At 38.1% G+C, this 21,413-nt stretch overlaps 1 protein-coding gene across 5 annotated transcripts in view; it reads right to left on the reverse strand.

Moving 5' to 3' along the window:
• DLC1 (DLC1 Rho GTPase activating protein) overlaps nt 1-21,413 on the reverse strand; it is a 434,197-nt gene that overhangs the window by 97,184 nt on the left and 315,600 nt on the right. The window lies entirely within an intron of this gene.

The raw sequence follows: 21,413 nt of genomic DNA on the forward strand, positions 1-21,413 counted from the left end.
CTGTGTGAGTATGTTGTGTGTGTGTGTTAGTCACTCAGTTGTGTCTGACTCTTTGAAACCCCATGGGTTGTAGCCCGCCAGGCTCCTCTGTCCATGGAATTCTCTAGGCAAGAATATTGGAGTGGGGTTGCCATTCCGTTCTCCAGGGGATCTTCCTGCCCCAGGGATGGAACCGGGTCTCCCGCATTAGAGGCAGATTCTTTATCATCTGAGTCACCAGGGAAGCCTGTGACTATATTATGAGGAAGGAAACAAAGTTCTGCTGTTAGAAACCAGGAACCTTGGGGGTGTGTGGTGGTGTGACCTGAAGGGTATATGAGGTGTCTCCTGCAAAGCTGGCAATGTTTTTATTCTCAATGTGGCTTCTGGGTAAATAGGTGTGTTAAGTTACCAACCTCTACAATTACACATACATATTTCTGTGTATATATTATCCTTTAATAAAAAGTTAAAAGGCAACTACTTTGCATGTGGGCTTAGCGTGCCTATTTGGTTTGATTCTCTTTTCATGAACATGTCCTTGGCTTTGTGATGCTGGATTTACTGTGGATTGCTGGATATCAGTGGCAGCCCCAGATGTAAACATTGAGTTTGCAGTGGATTTTCATATAGATAGTTATTAATCTGGGTTCTTATCAAATGCAGATTGTGTTTGCAAACATTCCTCTACCTCCTAAGGTCACGTTTCAAGGTATCCACTAATGGGTATCTTTTTTCTGAAGCTGACCAACTGTCTGCAGCCCAAACTCATTGTTCTTTGCTCTGTGCTTCCACTGTTCTTCGTTTGTACTTGTGTTACAGCACTTACTCTGTTACTTATGAAGCTGTACTTAGTTGTTTGTGTATCTAAGCTTGTCCACTGGATTGTTAGCCTCCCTGAGGAGAAGTACCTTTTCTGAGTCACACAGCACAGTGACCAGATACGAAATAAACGCTAGATTGTCTTCAGGACTCCAGATCTGCAGTTTTCTGAAGCCACATATTGCTTCAGTAAACCTTGTTGGCTCAACCTTTAGCTACACCTAAATCCCTTCTCAGGCTTCCCAGGTGGCTCGGTGGCAAAGAATCCACCTGCCAATTCAGGAGACATAGGTTTGATCCCTGGGTCAAGAAGATCCCTGGAGAAAGAAATGGTAACCCTCCCAAGGTTTCTTGCCTGGGAAATATCACGGACAGATGGGCCTATGCTTTTTCATGGGGTCGCAAAAGCATTGGACATGACTAGTGAGTAAACAACAACAACAACAACAAACGCCCTCCCAGCACTTGCATTGCTATCAACTTGTTCTAGGCCAGCATCGTCTCTTGCCTGGGTAGCACCAGTAGCTTCCTAGTTTCCTTCCTTCTACTTTTGTCCCCTTTGAGTCTATTAGTTTAGTGGTCAGAGTGACTCTTAGAATTAAAGTCAACTAACATCACCAGACCACCTGATCTGCCTCTTGAGAAATCTGTATGCAGGTCAGGAAGCAACAGTTAGAACTGGACATGGAACAACAGACTGGTTCCAAATAGGAAAAGGAGTACGTCAAGGCTGTATATTGTCACCCTGTTTATTTAACTTATATGCAGAGTACATCATGAGAAACGCTGGGCTGGAAGAAACACAAGCTGGAATCCAGATTGCCGGGAGAAATATCAATAACCTCAGATATGCAGATGACACCACCCTTATGGCAGAAAGTGAAGAGGAACTCAAAAGCCTCTTGATGAAAGTGAAAGTGGAGAGTGAAAAGGTTGGCTTAAAGCTCAACATTCAGAAAATGAAGATCATGGCATCCGGTCCCACCACTTCATGGGAAATAGATGGGGAAACAGCGGAAACAGTGTCAGACTTTATTTTTCTGGGCTCCAAAATCACTACAGATGGTGACTGCAGCCATGAAATTAAAAGACGCTTACTCCTTGGAAGGAAAGTTATGACCAACCTAGATAGCATATTCAAAAGCAGAGCCATTACTTTACCAACAAAGGTCCGTCTAGTCAAGGCTATGGTTTTTCCTGTGGTCATGTATGGATGCGAGAGTTGGACTATGAAGAAGGCTGAGTGCCGAAGAATTGATGCTTTTGAACTGTGGTGTTGGAGAAGACTCTTGAGAGTCCCTTGGACTGCAAGGAGATCCAACCAGTCCATTCTGAAGGAGATCAGCCCTGGGATTTCTTTGGAAGGAATGATGCTAAAGCTGAAACTCCAGTACTTTGGCCACCTCATGCGAAGAATTGATTCATTGGAAAAGACCCTGATGCTGGGAGGGATTGGGGGCAGGAGGAGAAGGGGATGACAGAGGATGAGATGGCTGGATGGCATCACTGACTCGATGGATGTGAGTCTGGGTGAACTCTGGGAGTTGGTGATGGACAAGGAGGCCTGGCGTGCTGCGATTCATGGGGTTGCAAAGAGTCAGACACAACTGAGCGACTGATCTGATCTGATCTGAATATCACTCCTCTGAAAATCCTCCGTTGGTTTTCTATCCTAGAGTAAAAACCAAAGTCCTTTCAATATTCTATCAGGTCCTTCCTTTTGTTACCTCTCTGACCTTTTTTCCTATATCTTTTCCTCTGCCACTCTCATTCACATACGGCCTCCTTGATGCTTCTTAAGAAAAAACCTTGGGGACCTGCCTGGTGGTCAAATGGCTAAGACTCTGTGCTCCCAATGCAGGGGGCCCAGGTTCAATCCCTAGTCAGGGAAATAGATCCCACATGCTACAAGGAAGACCTAGCCCAGCCAAATATATCTACATATCTATATATGTAAAAATATATATATATATATATAAAGTCCATTCTAAAGGAGATCAGCCCTGGGATTTCTTTGGAAGGAATGATACTAAAGCTGAAACTCCAGTACTTTGGCCACCTCATGCGAAGAGCTGACTCATTGGAAAAGACTCTGATGCTGGGAGGGATTGGGGGCAGGAGGAGAAGGGGATGACAGAGAATGAGATGGCTGGATGGCATCACTGACTCGATGGATGTGAGTCTGAGTGAACTCCGGGAGTTGGTGATGGACAGGGAGACTGGCGTGCTGCGATACATGGGGTCGCAAAGAGTCGGACACGACTGAGCGACAGATCTGATCTGATATATAAAAGAAAGACCTTTGGGGGAAAAAGGGACCTGAAGCTTGCTCTCACTTAAAGGACTTTGCACTTACTATTTTTTCCGCTTAGAAAGCCCTTTCTCCCAAGAACCATAAGGCTGCTACTCCTCCCTTCATGTTTTGACTTAAATGTCACCTTCTCAGAGGGCCCTTCTCTGACTACGTTGTTTCAAATGACACTCACATTCTCCTTATTCCCACCAGCTCTATATTCTTTCTTTTCTGTTTTATACCACCCCCACAGTACCTGTTATTAATACCTACCAACATAATAATATATACATAATATACAATTTACTTATTCTCTGTGATTTGTCTCTCACCAGTAGAATGTAAGCTCCATGACAACAGAAATTCTGTTACAGTCATCGATGTGTACCCAGAGCCTAAGGGCATTTGGCACATAATAGGTGCTCAATAAATATTTGTTGAATGAGAGAGAGTCTCTTTAACCTCTCTGTTTTTCTCACTAAAATAAACACAAATTGCTTTCAGGCAGGGATCATGTCAAATTCATCTTTCAGAGTTTAATATGGTCTCTGGCAAAGGGTAAGTGGCCATTAATATTGAAGTGAACTATTGAAGAAAAACACACTCTATGAGTCTCTGAATACTGCATTCCAAGATGGACATTCCAAGAAGGGCTGGATACATGATACAGAGGAGAAACAGAGAAGGCCTCAGTTAACCAACAAATACATAGATACTAAATTTTATATTACACACAAATGTAGATAGAATTTGAGAAATAAATAGAGGCTAGGGAGATTCTGGATTCTTACTATCATGAGAGTAGGGAGTGAGGATATTAATCATAATTACCTGGGAATATTTGAGGGGTTCAACACTGCTACCTCTTCGGGAGAGCCCCTCGCATTTATGGAATGTTTATTATGTGCCAGACTCCTGGATGAGATTTCCAGTGGCTGCGCACTGGTGCTTTCTTGGCCCTCACCCCTTGAGCTCCAGCCTGAATAACTGTATTTCTCTATGTGGTGACACTTTCTTATAGAAGAAGTAAAATCATACTAAAAGTTAATATTTTTCTCTTGCTCCCTTTCCTCCTCCTCCTTCTCCTTAATGGAAAAGTATTCGTAAAAACAAAATAGTTGCTTTGGGAGTTTAAGTTGCTATATAGAATCCAGGATAATTATTTTAAGCAGGTCCATACAATAGAGGCAGCTTTAAATGACTAAACCAGCTTTTAAAGTAGCTCTATTGGCAGTAAAATTTTTACTAAAGGGAAAGTAATGATAAACATGAAATTTAGACTAGTAGTTACTACTGGGAGGTGGGAGGAACTTTCCAAGGCACTGGAGACAGCTTCTTAAGCTAGATGGCGAGTACATGTTATTACTTTTCAATATATTTCTATGAGACACATATTTTTATGAAATATTAAAAAAACTAATTGCTCCTCTGGACCAAGACTTTTCTCAAACAACCATTTAAAGACCCTATATTAGAATTAAAGTAAGTCACTTCAGTAGCATTAAAATTTTTCAGGGTAAAATAACTGTAAGCATTTCAGCCCTCCCTGTGGAAAGCTTTTATGTAAGAGTCTTTCAACAATAGAATCTAAAATAGCCTTTTCCTGTGAAGGTTGTATACAGATTTTGTTTGTTTGTTTGTTTATAAGTCATTTGTTTTAAACTCTAAATAATCTTCTCTTAGTGCCAATATTTGGAATTCCAGCAAAGAGGAAAAGCCTATTTAATAACTCAAAGAACTCTAGTGATGATACACAGCCCCTAACCACTAAATGTAACTATCATTAAATAAAAAGGCGTTCAGATCCAAATTAGGAACACAAGTAGCATGGAGACAAAAGAAGGAACTCCTAGAGTTTGCTTCTGCATAAGCTCCAGGCTTTAGCAGGGCAGGAGAGAAGCATCTGGCCTGAGATAGGTGTCTTACAAGAGTTTGGAGCAACAGAAATATGATATAGCCACTTTTGTTACTTAAAAATTTCTAGTAGCCACTTTAAAAAAGGAAACACGTGAAATTAATCTTAATACTACATATAGTTTATTTTACCCAGTATATCCAAAACATCATTTCAACAAGTGATCAATATAGAGATTATTAATGAGATTGTTTACATTCTTTTTCTCATAATAAGTCTTAAATCTGATGTGTATTTTATACTTCAAAGAGTGGATCCATTTGTGGAACCTACTGCTTTGCAACTGCAGATGATATAGCCATCTTTAACAAAAAGATGACATTAATAATACAAAATTATATATGACAGTGAACGTTAATTTAGAATTAAAAAGGCATCACAAGGAATTACTGGAGATTTGAAGATTCAGCGCCGCCCCCATCCCCACTCCACCTTTTGACCTCTCTCTTGGCAATTCACCAGAAATACTTACATAGAATTGTTTCCTGACTCCAACCTGGCTTCCCCTCCCCAACCTGAACAGGACACCTCCTGGCACTCACAGGGGCCCCACCTACGACAGGGTCTCTGAAGCGTTTAAGTTTTGTTAGTGTTACAGGTGAAGCCTTGATCCCTAGCACCTAAAAATGCTGGAGATAAGGTCTTTAAAGAGGTGACTGAGTTAAAACGAGGCCATCAGGCGTGGACCCTAATCCAATATGACTGGTGTCCTTAGAAGAAGAGGAAGAGACATGGAGAGAACAGGCCAGAGCAAACTAATACAATCAGCTTCTTGGGAAACTTCCTCTGTTTATGGACTCTGCTCTTTCCTGCCTTATCCCCTCGCTCACCAGCAACCTCCTCCTCTCGGTCTGCTCTGATCCAACCCAGTGTGAGCTTTCTCTCTTCAAGTCTTCCTACTGGAGAGACCTCCTGGGCTCAGAGTGCCTTTAGACTTACTGACTTTCAACATTTAACTAAGGAATTCGAGCTTCCATGGGACCACTCCCATGTTAGTCTCATGTAGTGTTACTTTGACTTTTCAACATATCTTTCCTCCCTTATGAGGAGGGACAAGACTTCAAGACTATCAGGGACAGTGTCATATCAAATAGGAATATCACAAATATTTCTTTTTGGGGGGATGTTCTTGTGGGATCTCAGTTCATTGTCCAGGCATTGAACCCGGGCCATGGCAACGAAAGCACCAAATCCTAACCATCAGACCACCAGAGAACTCCCTCAAACATTTCTTCAGCTATCTTTTTTTAAATTAGGAGGGAGGAGGCCCATCCAATGCTGTGGATGATAAAACAAAAACAAGGTGGGGGGGACTCTTTAAAAATGTTATTTTCAAAGTTAAAAGAGAACAGAATTCACCACACTTGCTGATAGTTTAGTGCTATATCTGCATCACGGCAGTTATGGCTGAAATCCCCTAATCTCTCCCACTGCTTCCTACTAATGCAGTGGGTCAGAGGCATTTATCTTTGTTTCTGCTGCAACAACTCAATCCTGGAGGTTGCCTTCTGTTTTTCCACTGCTTACAACAGTAACGGAAGTTCACAAGAATATCTTCCAAAAAACTTTGGCCAGAACCAAAGGAAATGAGTACATTCAAGGGTGAAAGGATGATTCAACCTCTTTCAGTGCTTAATTCTTGGTTTGGTATTCCTTCTGAAATTACTGAAAAGAATGCCAACAAGTTGTAATTACCATGGTGCTCCCTGGGAGATGGAAATCTGCCAGGAGTCATTGGATTTCAACCAGAAATTCATTTTAAATAAGTGTTCGAAGGAAATGAGTATCTTTTTGGGTTATTTATAGGGAATATCTGTGGTCCTTTCCCAAGTTCACAAGCATGCTTGATACAGAGTTTCATAGAACTATGCTTATCTGCACTTTTTTGGGTGCAGGCTTGAATGGGTACTAAATATAGTAATTCATTAAAAGGTTGATAAAAGAGAGTGGCAAGTATGTAGTCCCAGAATAAGTGTACCTCCAAATCTGCATTCGCTCCTCACAGAGAAATGTACACTTATTCTCCTAGTAAGAAAATATATCTGGGTTCAAAGTATTTATCAAATGTCATAGTTTTCCAGTAAACCAAGGTCCTCTAGGGGAGACATCCATCACCATCCTCAGGAAAGTGAGAGGCCTGCTTTTGCAATCAGAACAGCTTTCCAAGGCTGTCGTGCCAATCGCCTTGTGGAATGATTCAACTTCAGCTTCGGAAACTTCCCTGGGAGCTGAGTGGGCGGCCATGAATCATCTCTCACCCTTTACACATGTCATTACCGATCACCTTGGAATATTATGTGAAAATAACACTTTGCATTTTTGTAAAGAATGCTTTTCCTAAAGGAGGAAAATTATCTCAGTAACTTTCATGTTGAAATGACAACATTCCACATATGTTATGCTAAATAAAATATATTATTAAAGTTAAAACAAAACAAAAAGAATGCTTTCCCTGATGACATTAGACAGTCCCAGAGTAAAAGCAGGCCCTGGTGTGCAGTGTACCCTGAACTGAATACATTCCAAAAATGTGTGCAAATGCTTCTCTGATTCTGAGTCAAATACCTGATCTGGAGAGCTGTCTGTCAGAGTCAAAGCCTGACGGTCTGGCAAAAGCACAAGGATTTCTTTTGGGAATTAAAAGAAAACAACAACTAATTTTAGCCCTTTTATAGTCAATTTGAAGGAGCACTGTGATCTTCAATTATCTGGTTTTGTTATAGATGAGAAAATAGACCCAAGAAACCCTCTCTTAAAAAAAATGCTATGTATACACTGAGAAAAATATTGAGAGTAGTTTTCTAGCTATTTCTCATTTATTTGGCCACAGCTGATGCCAAAATCACTGCAGATGGTGACTGCAGCCATGAAATTAAAAGACGCTTACTCCTTGGAAGGAAAGTTACGACCAACCTAGATAGCATATTCAAAAGCAGAGACATTACTTTGCCAACAAAGGTCCGTCTAGTCAAGGCTATGGTTTTTCCTGTGGTCATGTATGGATGTGAGAGTTGGACTGTGAAGAAGGCTGAGCACCGAAGAATTGATGCTTTTGAACTGTGGTGTTGGACAAGACTCTTGAGAGTCCCTTGGACTGCAAGGAGATCCAACCAGTCCATTCTGAAGGAGATCAGCCCTGGGATTTCTTTGGAAGGAATGATGCTAAAGCTGAAACTCCAGTACTTTGGCCGCCTCATGCGAAGAGTTGACTCATTGGAAAAGACTCTGATGCTGGGAGGGATTGGGGGCAGGAGGAGAAGGTGACGACAGAGGATGAGATGGCTGGATGGCATCACTGACTCGATGGACGTGAGTCTGGGTGAACTCCAGGAGTTGATGATGGACAGGGAGGCCTGGCGTGCTGCAATTCATGGGGTCACAAAGAGTCGGACACGACTGAGCGACTGATCTGATCTGATCTGATCTGAGACTCCCCGGGATACCTGTTGAAGTTGACTGATAAGAGTTTGCAGCATTCGGCGATGGCAGTCATTCTGTTGCAAGATCAAAAGCAGATGAATCATCTCATCAGAATGTTCTTACAAATAGTGACAGCTGCAACGGCATTTCTGACCCTTCACATATAAATAAAGAGCTCCTGTCAATGGTGAGCCATCAGGCTAAAGGGATTGTGAACGCAGCTTGTTGAAACCAAGTCAACATACGATAACTACTGAAACCATGTCCCATGAAGAATAGTTGATTGAAAGGAGGATAGCTAATTTGTAGAAAAGATGATTCAGAGAAAATCTAGTAGTTTCTCTGTGTGACTGAAGGACTTCTGTGAAGGAGAATTAAATATGTTTTTGCTTGTGTGATATCAAAGTATAGAATATGCACAGTAGAAGCCACGTGGAAACAGATTCCAGACCAACTCAGCAGTCTCCTTAAAGATGCCCCAATAACAAATAACATGCCCTTCCCTGGAGGTCTCCAAGTGGACGTTTGATGGTCATGGGGCAGAAACACTGTGATTTTACTACAGAAGTACTCTTCTTTTCCTAGATTTCAAGGAACATCTAAAAATAAGCAAGGGGATCATTATAGAAATTTAGGCTGCAGCTTTTTATTTTGCCACTTACGGATATTTTAATTGATATTTTTTACTATAACCATTTAACAGAACAAAGGATAAAGCTAAGAAGAATAGGAAGGAAATACTGTAAGAATAAAGGATAGTTCTGAAGTAGTACTAAATAAATTCAGCTCTATGAAAGATGTACCATCTATGTAACTTGAAAGTGAAAGTAAAGTAGCTCAGTCGTGTCCGACTCTTTGCGACCCCATGGACTGTAGCCTACTAGGCTCCTCCCTCCGTGGGATTCTCCAGGCAAGAGTACTGGAGTGGGTTGCCATTTCCTTCTCCAGGGGATCTTCCCAACCCAGGGATCAAACCCAGGTCTCCCGCATTCCAGGCAGACGCTTTAACCTCTGAGCCACCAGGGAACTCCAATTTGAAACACACAACAACCAATACTGTACATTCTACATTCATACATACACACACAGACACATATACATACACATACACACAGATGTGGATGTGAAAAGACATTAGAAATGTGCATATATTGGAGTGGATGGGAAGAGAGACTAGGATAGTGTGCATGCATGCGTGCATGCTGAGTCGCTTCAGCTGGGTCCAGCTCTGTGCAACCCTATGGACTGTAGCCTGCCAGAACTCCTCTGTCCATGGGATTCCACTGGGACTAGATGGGACATCTAGTTTAAAAACAACAACAATTTGATCTACACTCTTTTACTTCTTTATATAAAAAATGACAAACACAAATATGATAAAATGTCCACACTTTTCAATTCTGGATGCAGGAAGCAAGAATGTCTGTTATCTTTTTAGTTTGTGCTTTTCTATGTTAAAATAACCACCCTCTCCTACCAAACAAAACAGAACAAAACATCAAGCTTTACTACATTGTCTGTATTTTTCTCATTTCAACATGCACTAACATAAATTAAACTGTCTATCAGTACCGATCCACAGGCCGCTATCTGGGAGACAGGAGTCTTCCTTTATCAATTGTATCTCACTGCCCACTATGGGACAGGTACTGTGCTTGTGCTTTCTACTAGCCTGTGATTCTGTGGTTCTATGATTCTTCATTTTCAGTAGATACTCCTTGTACAGTTGCTTTCTGATCTTACATTTCCTCTGAAACCAGGAAAAAAACTCCAATTATGTCAATATAGTTTGTTAACAGAAGCTATTGTATGCTGATTAGACTCTCTAATTGGTAGCTATTTAAGCCCTTGATTTATTTTAAAAAGAAGGAGGGAGACTGAAGAAAAAAGCTTTTTAAAAAAAAAAAGAATGAAGGAATCTCCAGGAAGCTAGTGGTTTAGGCGCTCAGTCATGTCTGACTCTTTGCAACCCCCTGGACTGTAGCCCGCCAGAGTCCTCTGTCCAACAGATTCTCTAGGCGAGACTACTGGAGTGGGTTGCCATGCCCTCCTCCAGGGGGTCTTCCCAACCCAGGGATCGAACCTGTGTCTCTCATGTCTCCTGCATTGGCAGGTGGGTTCTTTACCACTAGTACCAGCTGGGAAGCCCATAAAAATAATACTAATTATATAACATGTAATATCAATTATACAAAATAATATAATAATTATGTTACATTAATAAATTTTAGAAAGTGTTGGCAAGGGGAAAAAGCAAAAAATGTTCACTCCTCAAATTAATGCTAGTGATTCTTGATTTTATGGTGATGGTGTTTGCTTTGAACTGGGACTGTTTACAAAGGCAGCACAGAGATGGTGGACCTGGTTTTAGATGTTTAACAACTCAGATAAAGCTGCACTTCCTTGGCATGACATTGAGATCATGAAGTTCAATCAACATCTACAACTAACAGCAATTTACATTTTATTATGAAGTTTCACTGTAAACTCATCCCTAACCACCAATGTCCAGACATGACTTCTTTTTATGCCACTGAACTCACTGACTAGTAAACTTCTCTTCATTCCTTAGAATACCACTGAAACATAACTTCCCCTGGGAAGCTTTTCTTTCTACTCTGCTAGTCCACACTTGCTACTCCCTTTGTGTTCTCATTGTTTTTTTTTTTTTTAATACACTTTTATTAAATAGTTCCTACTTTATTTTAAAGTATTCTTGTTATATTAAAATAGTTCTTATTTTATGTTAAAATTATATTTTATGTAAGTCTTCCACACAGGACAGTGAGGAGAGGATATCATTTCCATGGCTTATGAATGATGACATAGAGATAGGCGAAATGAGTAAAATCACAGACCAGGTGAGTTTAAGACCCTGAGCTTGAAACTAGGTCTTCTGTCTGTAACTCATGTTCTTTCTTCTCTGCAGCACCACTCTTTATAGCATGATAGGATGCTCAATTTCACTAAATACTACCAGCATCATCATTGTTCTTTAAAATGATAGTAATGAAATAATTTAAGAAAAGTAACAATGACTCTTAACAGTCTACATTTACTGTGTGTTTATAATACGCCCACAATGTTCTAAGAGATTTAGATGTATTAATTCATTTAATCTTCATAATGATCCTATAAGTACTACTATTATCTTTAGTGTACAGGTAAGGAAATTGAGATGCTGAAAGATGAGATAATCTGCTTGAAGCCACCCAGCTAAAGAGGGGCAGAGTAGAAACCCACACCCAGGTGGTCTGGATTTGTCACCTATATTCTTAATGGAAGTAGACTTAACTACTGGCCTTTTCTCTCCTCAGTGGAACTTTGACCGTGAACAATGTCTACAAGATGAGTTTCAATTTTCATACTATACATACTATGGAACCAAGATTTATCTTTAGTTTTACATCTATAGCCTCAACTCTAATTACACAGCACAAAAGAGAGTTGGGGTCAATTGAGATGACTGACTACATTGAATTTCATATGGACAGTTATTATGAAACAAGTAGGCTTTTTATTTTTGGAATTTCCCCCCTCCTCCTCTACAGATAATAAAGGAAACTGGGAAATGAGGGAGAAAAGGAAAAAACAAACAAACGATTTTTGATTTGTTTGGGACTCCATTCAAGGTTGAAGGTATCATTCAGAGTTGTGTTTCAGAGTGTTCAAAACAACTGTTCTCTTTTGATGTAACTTTGAGATGAAAAAATAAAATTGTAAAATATGTTGTGACAAGCTGCTATGTGAAAGACTTTTTACATGTAGAACAATGAAGAATGGAACAAACACTTTCATTACAGTTTACATTGTAAACACTATCTGAGTATAAAACCTAAATAACAACAAACTAAAACCATATGTAAGAAAAAATCTTCATAAATATTTTGCGCCCTTTGATAATAATCAATCAAAAATTCCCTTTATTAAGAAAGTAAATTTAAGGAGGCAATATTGAACAACTATCAGAATCACAAAATATAGCTGAGAATGTATCCAAGAAGAAAAACTTCTCATTTCTAACATTAAAATATAATTCATAGTCACTATTATAGTTATTTAAATGCTATTGCACTTTACTAATTAAGAAGAAAAAACAATTCATGCCTCTGAGATTTTAGGAGTCACTAAAATGCCTGATATATATTCTGGACATTCTCATCTACACCTTAGCAATACTGAATATACATCTCTCATTGTTTCCTTACAATATATCTTGAATACTATATATACAGTTTTATTCCTGGACATTTGGGCCAAATGACCTGGTTCTTTCTCTTTCAGGCTTTCTTAAATTACTGTCTTTTTTTCTGTCCCTACATTTTCCTAATTTGCCTGTTTCCTGCACTTTTCCATCCTTTTCCTCTTTATTAATTCACTTACTCATTCATTCATGCTACATCTATTTCACTTCCTACACCATGGCTTCTTATTTACCAAAATTGAAACTTCCCCTTTTAACATATTACATGTCCTCTCTTTGTCAGGGACACCTTGAGATTTTTAGAATCAGTCTCTCCTACAAAATGAACAGTGGGATCCACTCCTAGGTCTCTCCTGAACACTGGCTTCACTCACTTTATCCTGTCCTTCCCTAAGCTAACATCATTTGGCCTCATAGTGTTTAGGTGATGCTCATGATGCTCATATACACAGTGTCCTAGGAAAAGTTTCTGTGTTTTCTGTTTCAGGTTGTAAAGTACTAGAGGGTACTCAGAATGAAGTGTCATTAATGACCATGCTTACCTCTTTTAAAATTTTTATTGGGTGATTTTTTTTTTTTTTAAACAGTACCTGGGCTCTACTCAGCCAAGATAATGAGTTGGGAGTTTCACTCGGAAATTAGAAACAAGGAAGATAAGTAGGTTTTGGAATTATGCTGGGATGAGTATTTCTAACTTGAACAATTCCCAAAAGTGACATGAAGAATGAATTTTCTATGAAAAGGTAGAAAGAGAACAAACCCGAAGCTGTGTATAATCCCCTCTAAACAATTAATCAGCTGTTTGAATGGCCTGATAGAGTGAACTGGTGGTGTCCCATCTGTTTCTTTGGCTGGCTTTACTCTAAGAATATATTTCCTCTCCTTCTGTACTGAGTTGTAAACACAGGCACCCTCTTTTAAAGGCCAGTGTTCCTCAGGGTTATGGACACTAGAGGAAATTCCTTTTAAAATAGCTTTGTGATAGAACTTCTGTCCTTTACACTAAATAAACCTTTTGGGAAACAAAACAGAATGGATGGGAAATAACATGATAAGAAAAGAGCTCTGTACTTTTGCATTAATTTCAAATCCAACCTCTTCACTAGGGGAGTTGTTAAAAGTTGGTGCTGACTCATTTCCCTCCCTCTGCTGTAACCCTGGGGGGAGACACCATTACACGTCTCGCACATACTCATAAGTGTTAGTAACTTCTTGGGTCTTTGATGTGCTTTGGGTCAACAGAGTCATTGCAGCACACGTATCATGGGAGCGACTTTGAAGAGAGTCTCGAAGCTTGTAGGGGCAAAAACACTCAGGAGGAAAAGCTCCTGTTAAGAAACATATTGCTGTAAACCAGAAATATTTCTGAAGTCTTCATTCAGTCTAGCAAACTCCAAGGACAAATGGACCCATGAACTAATAAACTCTCCTGGGTGTGCTAACATACAGGGTCTGTGTGGGATGAGGGGTTGGAAAACAGAGGGCCTGTGGGCTCTGCTGAACTCTGACAGCAGTAAATTTTGTCACAAAGTTCACTTACTTTCAGATATTTGAAGGTCAAGGTAATGAGAACCCCTGGCACAGACTAAGCTTAAATACACTATTACCCTCAGACTTGAAAGATCGCTTTAGTACTCTCTTGATTATTCATATGGGCAAAGCTCAAATTCTAGATTAAAAAAAAAAAACTTTTACATAAAAATAAATAAATTACTGTAGATCTAGACAATTTCAGGGTAATATATGCACACACCTATATACTCACAGGTTTTAGAAGCAATAAAATATTTTATTAAGCTAAAGTCATGGCTATTTCATTTCATTATGAGTAGGATACTTTACAAATGAAATAAATCATCGGCAAATAAAATGCTGCACTTTAATGATCTTCAAGCATAACATCTTTTTAAATGGTCACTAGATATTTTGCCGATTTTGCCAATTACTTGTCACACTTTGGTTGGAAATTCTGAACCATTCTATTCATTTATTAACTCAGCCAGAGAACTGTTTTAAAATTTATGAGATGCTTGTGGTCAAATTCCTCCATTGCTTTTACCTATGACTCAGTGGAGAGAATGCTTTGCAGTCGGTTAGTGGTCCAAGCACCTGCCTTGTATTTGGGACGGTAACTGCGACTGTGACTGACTTGTTCCTCAGCACTTTCTCGATCTTAGGGCTTGACTTGGGCCAGTCTCGTAATGGAGCACTTTGTGATCACATGCTAAAATGAAACTCTTAGAGCACAGATGGCATTACTGGGAGGTCACCCTAGGAAAAACGAGACAGCACTGCGAGTTTTACTTTTCTATTGGAAAACAGGGTTCATTTCAGCCTGCAATGTAGTCTAATACACATCGTTTGCACCTCCAAGGATGCCTAGTACATATTGTAAGGCAGGGCCCTGAAAGTGGGATCTCCCACCCCAATGAGTGTGCGACTAAGGCTGAGTTGCTACAACTAGGGGCCTGCATGCACAACAGAGAGCCTGTACAGCAACCCCCCACACACAAATACTCACCCATGGACAAACAGAGGTAATCGTAAGAGATTTAAAAGACATATTATGGCATTTGAAAAGAAACCTGGCTGAAAATAATGCTAATCAGTCAATACCCATAAAGAAGAACAAGCTAAAGCTGGTATTTATTCTACTCCTAATGTAAACTCTTGATATGTTGACAAATCAGATTTGGCAAAATGTCTTCCATCACCTGCCTCTGCCATGAAATTTTCAAAAAGACTATACTAATATTCACATATTGATATTCATGATATTCATGATTTTTCAGAATGAAGCTTGACCTGGGGTAAAAGTACACCTTGAGATGAAATAAAGTTATAATAATTAGTATGATGCATCCACCCTATGCATCCAAAATATACTCCTTTGATTGCTTCCATGATGATTAATTATGTGATACTCAATCTAATGTTTAATTTTAAATGTTTGGAAGCCACAATTGAAAATTTTCACTTGATAGATTGACATATTAAGGAAACACTTGCTCTTCTTGCCTTGGTAAAAATGCTTAAAATAATCCTTGAAAAACAATACAATGTCAAATTAGATTACATTCCTTTGATAGTAAACACTTACAAAAAATTCATAGTAAATATTATTAAAATTTGAAGAAACAACTTTTATAATAAATTATGTAATGGAAAGGGCATGGTATGGTTAAATGAAAGCACAGATGTTTCTCATAGGTCTCAGCTTATATAGTATTTGCTAAATTTTATTTCAATGATGGAATATGAACGATTACCTTCTCACTTGTATTATGAGTCACTAAAGGAAAGAAAAACCAATGAGGTGATATTCTTATAATAAATGACTCTTTCAATGAAAATAACATTTTTCAAAAAAGCTGTTAATTTAACCACAGAAAGTATTCTAGGCTAAGTTTACAGAGACAACATTGCAAAATTAATAGATGAGCTATTTTAGCAAGGAAGTAAAAACTAAAAGTGTACAAAATGCTATAGGATGATGTTGACATTCTAATGATTTTAATTTAAGAAACTAATAAAGCATAGTGAATTCTCTACAATATTTGAAATGAGGTAGGGAGTGACCACAAAAATCACTCATTATTATACAGAGGTTCACTGGTTATTTACAGGAAAGAACTTGAACCTGAAGATAAGTTATTTTTCTTTTTTTAAAAAAGCATATATTTAAAATCTGTTAAAATTTCTATGATGATAAGTTGCTGTTACTATTACATGACCTGAACATACATTTTAAAAAATCCTATATGATTTGTTTCCCCAAGATAAAGGTGACATTTAAACAATGAGGGAGGAAGTAACTGCTTTTTAAAATAAACAAACAACGTGGATTATCTACAAAGCACTCTGAAAATATTTTGGAAATGTGTGCATTGTTATGTGAATTTTTTATTGAAAATTATGTGTTGTGTCTCCTATTAAAACTCCCATAAGCAAAGTTAAAAGAAACTGAATACAGCTTTCTAACTAGCTATTTTTTTTTTCTAAATGAAGAGTTGCAGTAATTTCAAGCATATGTGTTAAAAATATAAAAATGCAATTTCCTACTAGTTTTTAAGCGATCAACACAAAGATATTTATTAGTGAAATTTCAGCAAAATCCTTTCTTTAGATTGAATGGACAATTTTGTATCATGATATAGTTCAAAAGTTTCATAGTTTCATTTTGTCCAACTGGAGTTACCTATCCTTTGCCTGGTGGCCTTTAAATTCAAGTACTTAAATAAACTGACAGTTTGAATCAGGATGCAATACATCAAGATTTAAAAACCAAGTTGAAGTACAGTCTGTCACATTTCTTTTTCTAAAAATTATTAATGATAACATTTATAGAGAAAGCAAAAAAATGTTTAGCACTACTAAAATGTAAACCTCAACCTTAAAAAGACATTTTCCATGTTTGCTTTACATAATATATTAGTATTATTACACATAACATTACATGTGGATGATTTAAAGTAGTGGTTCTCAACTGGGGCAATTTTACCCGCAAGAGAACATTCTGAAGTGTTTAGAGACGTTTTTGGCTGTCGTAACTGAAGAAGGTACTCTGACGTCTAGACTGTAGAGACAAGGGATGCTGCTAAACATTCTACAATGCACAGGACAATCTCCCATGGTAAGAATTACCTGGCCCAAAATGCCAATAGTGCAGAGCCTAAGGAATTCTGCTTTAGAGTTATATAAATATATATACATATAATACATAGTACACACTCAAAATATTTCACTTAGGTGTGTACTCAATTTAAAGTTTCTAAACCACTGTAAGTTATGATTTCTCAGAAGTTCAGTTATGCTGTTTGGTTCAAAGTGCAAAATATCTGGTATTTGTTTCAATATACCATCATATCTTGACTCAAAGTTCACCTAATTCTTAGGAAGCAAGGCCACATCTGTATTATATCTTCAGAGCTGTTTTTCTGTTGTTTTTCTAAAGTACCAAAATGTTTAGAACAAAGTTAGATTTTCATGAGGTTCTATTACATTTGCATACAGAATGCAAGAAATTTAATCTCAAAGCAGGGGCACTATGATGAATTTCATAAAACTTATCCTTCTGATTACCTTGGAGTTTCCAGGCAAAGAACTGAATTTAAAAATAGCTAAAGACTTTTGTTATCAGGATCTCTGTCTCTACTTTGGTCAGTCTTTAAAAGAAAATTGTGGAGATAAACACAATTGTTAGCAGTTATCACTTTTTTTTCCCTCCAGTAAAAGGGTATTAAATCTTACCCAAAAGTTTCAGATTTACAATTTTAGTTTTCAAGATTAGTATATTAGTTTTCCTGTTTTTGGTGCAGGGGGTGGAGATTAAAAATTGACCAGAGGTGTTAAGAGTCACTTTCCAACTTTAAATTCCTCTTATCTGATAGTTTATCAAACTTTCGTTTCCTTTCTGCAATGCCCAGAGCTTCAGATCATTCATGAATCATGGCTTCACAACAGAGATTTAGCAACTGAGTTATAAAATTGAAAAGGCAATGGAGTTTTGAATTTAGGACCAGACAGATGGAGATACAGACAGACCAACAGACAGACACACTCACACACAATGAAATGAAGCAAGATAGTTTTACAAGTATTTCCTTAAAACCTGGAGGAGCTGATGATGGAGGAAGGATATCATAAAAACCTTCTATAAATAAACAAAAATTAATTGTGTAGTAGTCCTTATTTGGGGAGGGGCAGTGAGTGATTTTAGCTTCCATAGCTTTGAATGTCTGTAGGGCATGGGTTTATATTCCTGTGAGAAGATGGAGGAAGGCAGAAGGAAACCAACTTAAGTTTATGTAATTTATACTGTCTGTATTGATTGATTTTCATGTTATTTTGTTTTAGTTGATGCTAAAGAATGTAAAGAACGCGAAAGAATAAGGAAATAAAGAGAATGTTAAGATGGCTTTGATTTTTCTACTGAATTTTCCTAAAGCCTGTACATTCTCTGCTGTTCTTTTGTATTAAGCATTTTTTTTCAATTCTGACTACATACTACATTTAAATAGTGTTTTAGTAATGAAAAATATTCATTAAAGGAGAATTTCAAAGTTTATAGGACTGAAATATATTGACAATGCTTATAATATTTACTGGGAGCAAAAAACTTCAGAAGAAGAAATAAAATACACTGAGCCTATTAATAAGTTGTAAAACTGGAACATAAAGTGAACAGAAACAATGGACTTGATCTCCAATAGAGATCCATATTTCAAAATCATTTCTGCAAATTCATTTATCATGTTAAATCAGTTTTGGAAAAGCTCCTTCTCAGACATTTGGAAAGAAGGAAATTGCTACTTTGATATCATAAGGCAGATGGTCCTACTTATTTGTTATTCAGTAACTGGTGGTTCAATAGAATCACTTTGAATTTTCCATCCTTTAGTGATTTGATAGTTAAACACGTATATTTTGACATCTTTTGGAAAAACGGTTTTATGCCTTCATTATCTTCAAAACGGAAGCTACATAAGGCATTTGTCATTCTTGCTGCTTTTAAATCTCTTTCTCTGAAGTTCTTCATATATATCTTAAATAATCTAGTAATCTAGGTCATTTCATCTGTAGAAGTAAAATAGAAATCCAAAATGAATAGTGTTTTAGTTTTCTCATTCTTCCAGACTGAAAACTCCTGAACAAATGATGGGGAAGGAGAGTAAAAGCCAAGAGAAGAATGATTGGTATCTCCTGCAGGGACCTTTTAAAGATGAGCATTGATCTATTTCTAAAACCCATTGGCATCCACTGCATTAGTTACCAACAAATACTAGTCATGCTTCCTCTGTCTACTAGATAAACACCAACGTAATACCATATCATGCTTGGTAAGGGAAACGTCAATTTCTTTTTCCTATTTCCTTGTCACTGAAACTGTTATAGCTTAATAGCTATAAAATAGAAATGAAAAGTCAGCTGGCACTGAAAAGAAAAGCAAGGAAAAAAAAAAACAAAAGAAACCCCAAAGCAAAGAGTGGGGGACTTTTAAAAAATCTCCATGAGGTCCTGGCAGGTAAAACAATCCTATGTGTTGTAAATATTAGTGTTCTAGAATGAAAATTGAATACAACTCACACATTGTATGTTGGCAAACTGCAGCTGATCAAGCTTGAGATTAAATAAATCATAACCAGGACTTTACTCAACATAGAAAAGTTGTTCCTACAAATGCTTGGCACCTTGCCTGATGGACAAGAAATAATCGGTGCCTTCAGTTTAAACTAACAGTGGTATAAATACATAAACACTCTAGGGAGAATTTAACTTAATATTTCAAAGGCTTCCATCTCTGTTTAACAGCTAGATAAATGGCATTCTTTTTATTTTGGTCATATAAGATGACCAGCCAAGCTTGCAGAGTTGCCTCCATCTTGTCTATATCCCTAATCCTCTCCTAAGATAAGTCAGGTCTGTTAAGACACAGTTAAACAGTACTCTGCTTTTGAATATGCTATTTAGGTTGGTCATAACTTTCCTTCCAAGGAGTAAGTGTCTTTTAATTTCATGGCTGCAGTCACCATCTGCAGTGATTTTGGAGCCCCCAGAAAAATTAAGCCTGACACTGTTTCCACTGTTTCCCCATCTATTTCCCATGAAGTGGTGGGACCAGATGCCATGATCTTCGTTTTCTGAATGTTGAGCTTTAAGCCAACTTTTTCACTCTCCTCTTTCACTTTCATCAAGAGGCTTTTGAGTTCCTCTTCACTTTCTGCCATAAGGGTGGTGTCATCTGCATATCTGAGGTTATTGATATTTCTCCCAGCAATCTTGATTCCAGCTTGTGTTTCTTCCAGTCCAGCGTTTCTCATGATGTACTCTGCATAGAAGTTAAATAAGCAGGGTGACAATATACAGCCTTGACGAACTCCTTTTCCTATTTGGAACCAGTCTGTTGTTCCATGCCCAGTTCTAACTGTTGCTTCCTGACCTGCATACAAATTTCTCAAGAGGCAGATCAGGTGGTCTGGTATTCCCATCTCTTTCAGAATTTTCCATAGTTTATTGTGATCCACACAGTCAAAGGCTTTGGCATAGTCAATAAAGCAGAAATAGATGTTTTTCTGGAACTCTCTTGCTTTTTCCATGATCCAGCGGATGTTGGCAATTTGATCTCTGGTTCCTCTGCCTTTTCTAAAACCAGCTTGAACATCAGGAAGTTCACGGTTCACATATTGCTGAAGCCTGGCTTGGAGAATTTTGAGCAATACTTTACTAGCATGTAAGATGAGTGCAATTGTGCGGTAGTTCGAGCATTCTTTGGCATTGCCTTTCTTTGGGACTGGAATGAAAACTGACCTTTTCCAGTCCTGTGGCCACTGCTGAGTTTTCCAAATTTGCTGGCATATTGAGTGCAGCACTTTCACAGCATCATCTTTCAGGATTTGGAATAGCTCAACTGGAATTCCATCACCTCCACTAGCTTTGTTCGTAGTGATGCTTTCTAAGGCCCACTTGACTTCACATTCCAGGATGTCTGGCTCTAGGTCAGTGATCACACCATCGTGATTATCTGGGTCGTGAAGATCTTTTTTGTACAGTTCTTCTGTGTATTCTTGCCATCTCTTCTTAATATCTTCTGCTTCTGTTAGGTCCATACCATTTCTGTCCTTTATCGAGCTCATCTTTGCATGAAATGTTCCTTTGGTATCTCTGATTTTCTTGAAGAGATCCCTAGTCTTTCCCGTTCTGTTGTTTTCCTCTATTTCTTTGCATTGATCGCTGAAGAAGGCTTTCTTATCTCTTCTTGCTATTCTTTGGAACTCTGCATT

This window comes from Bubalus bubalis, chromosome 1, assembly GCF_019923935.1.
Source record: "Bubalus bubalis isolate 160015118507 breed Murrah chromosome 1, NDDB_SH_1, whole genome shotgun sequence".
Taxonomy (NCBI): domain Eukaryota; kingdom Metazoa; phylum Chordata; class Mammalia; order Artiodactyla; family Bovidae; genus Bubalus; species Bubalus bubalis.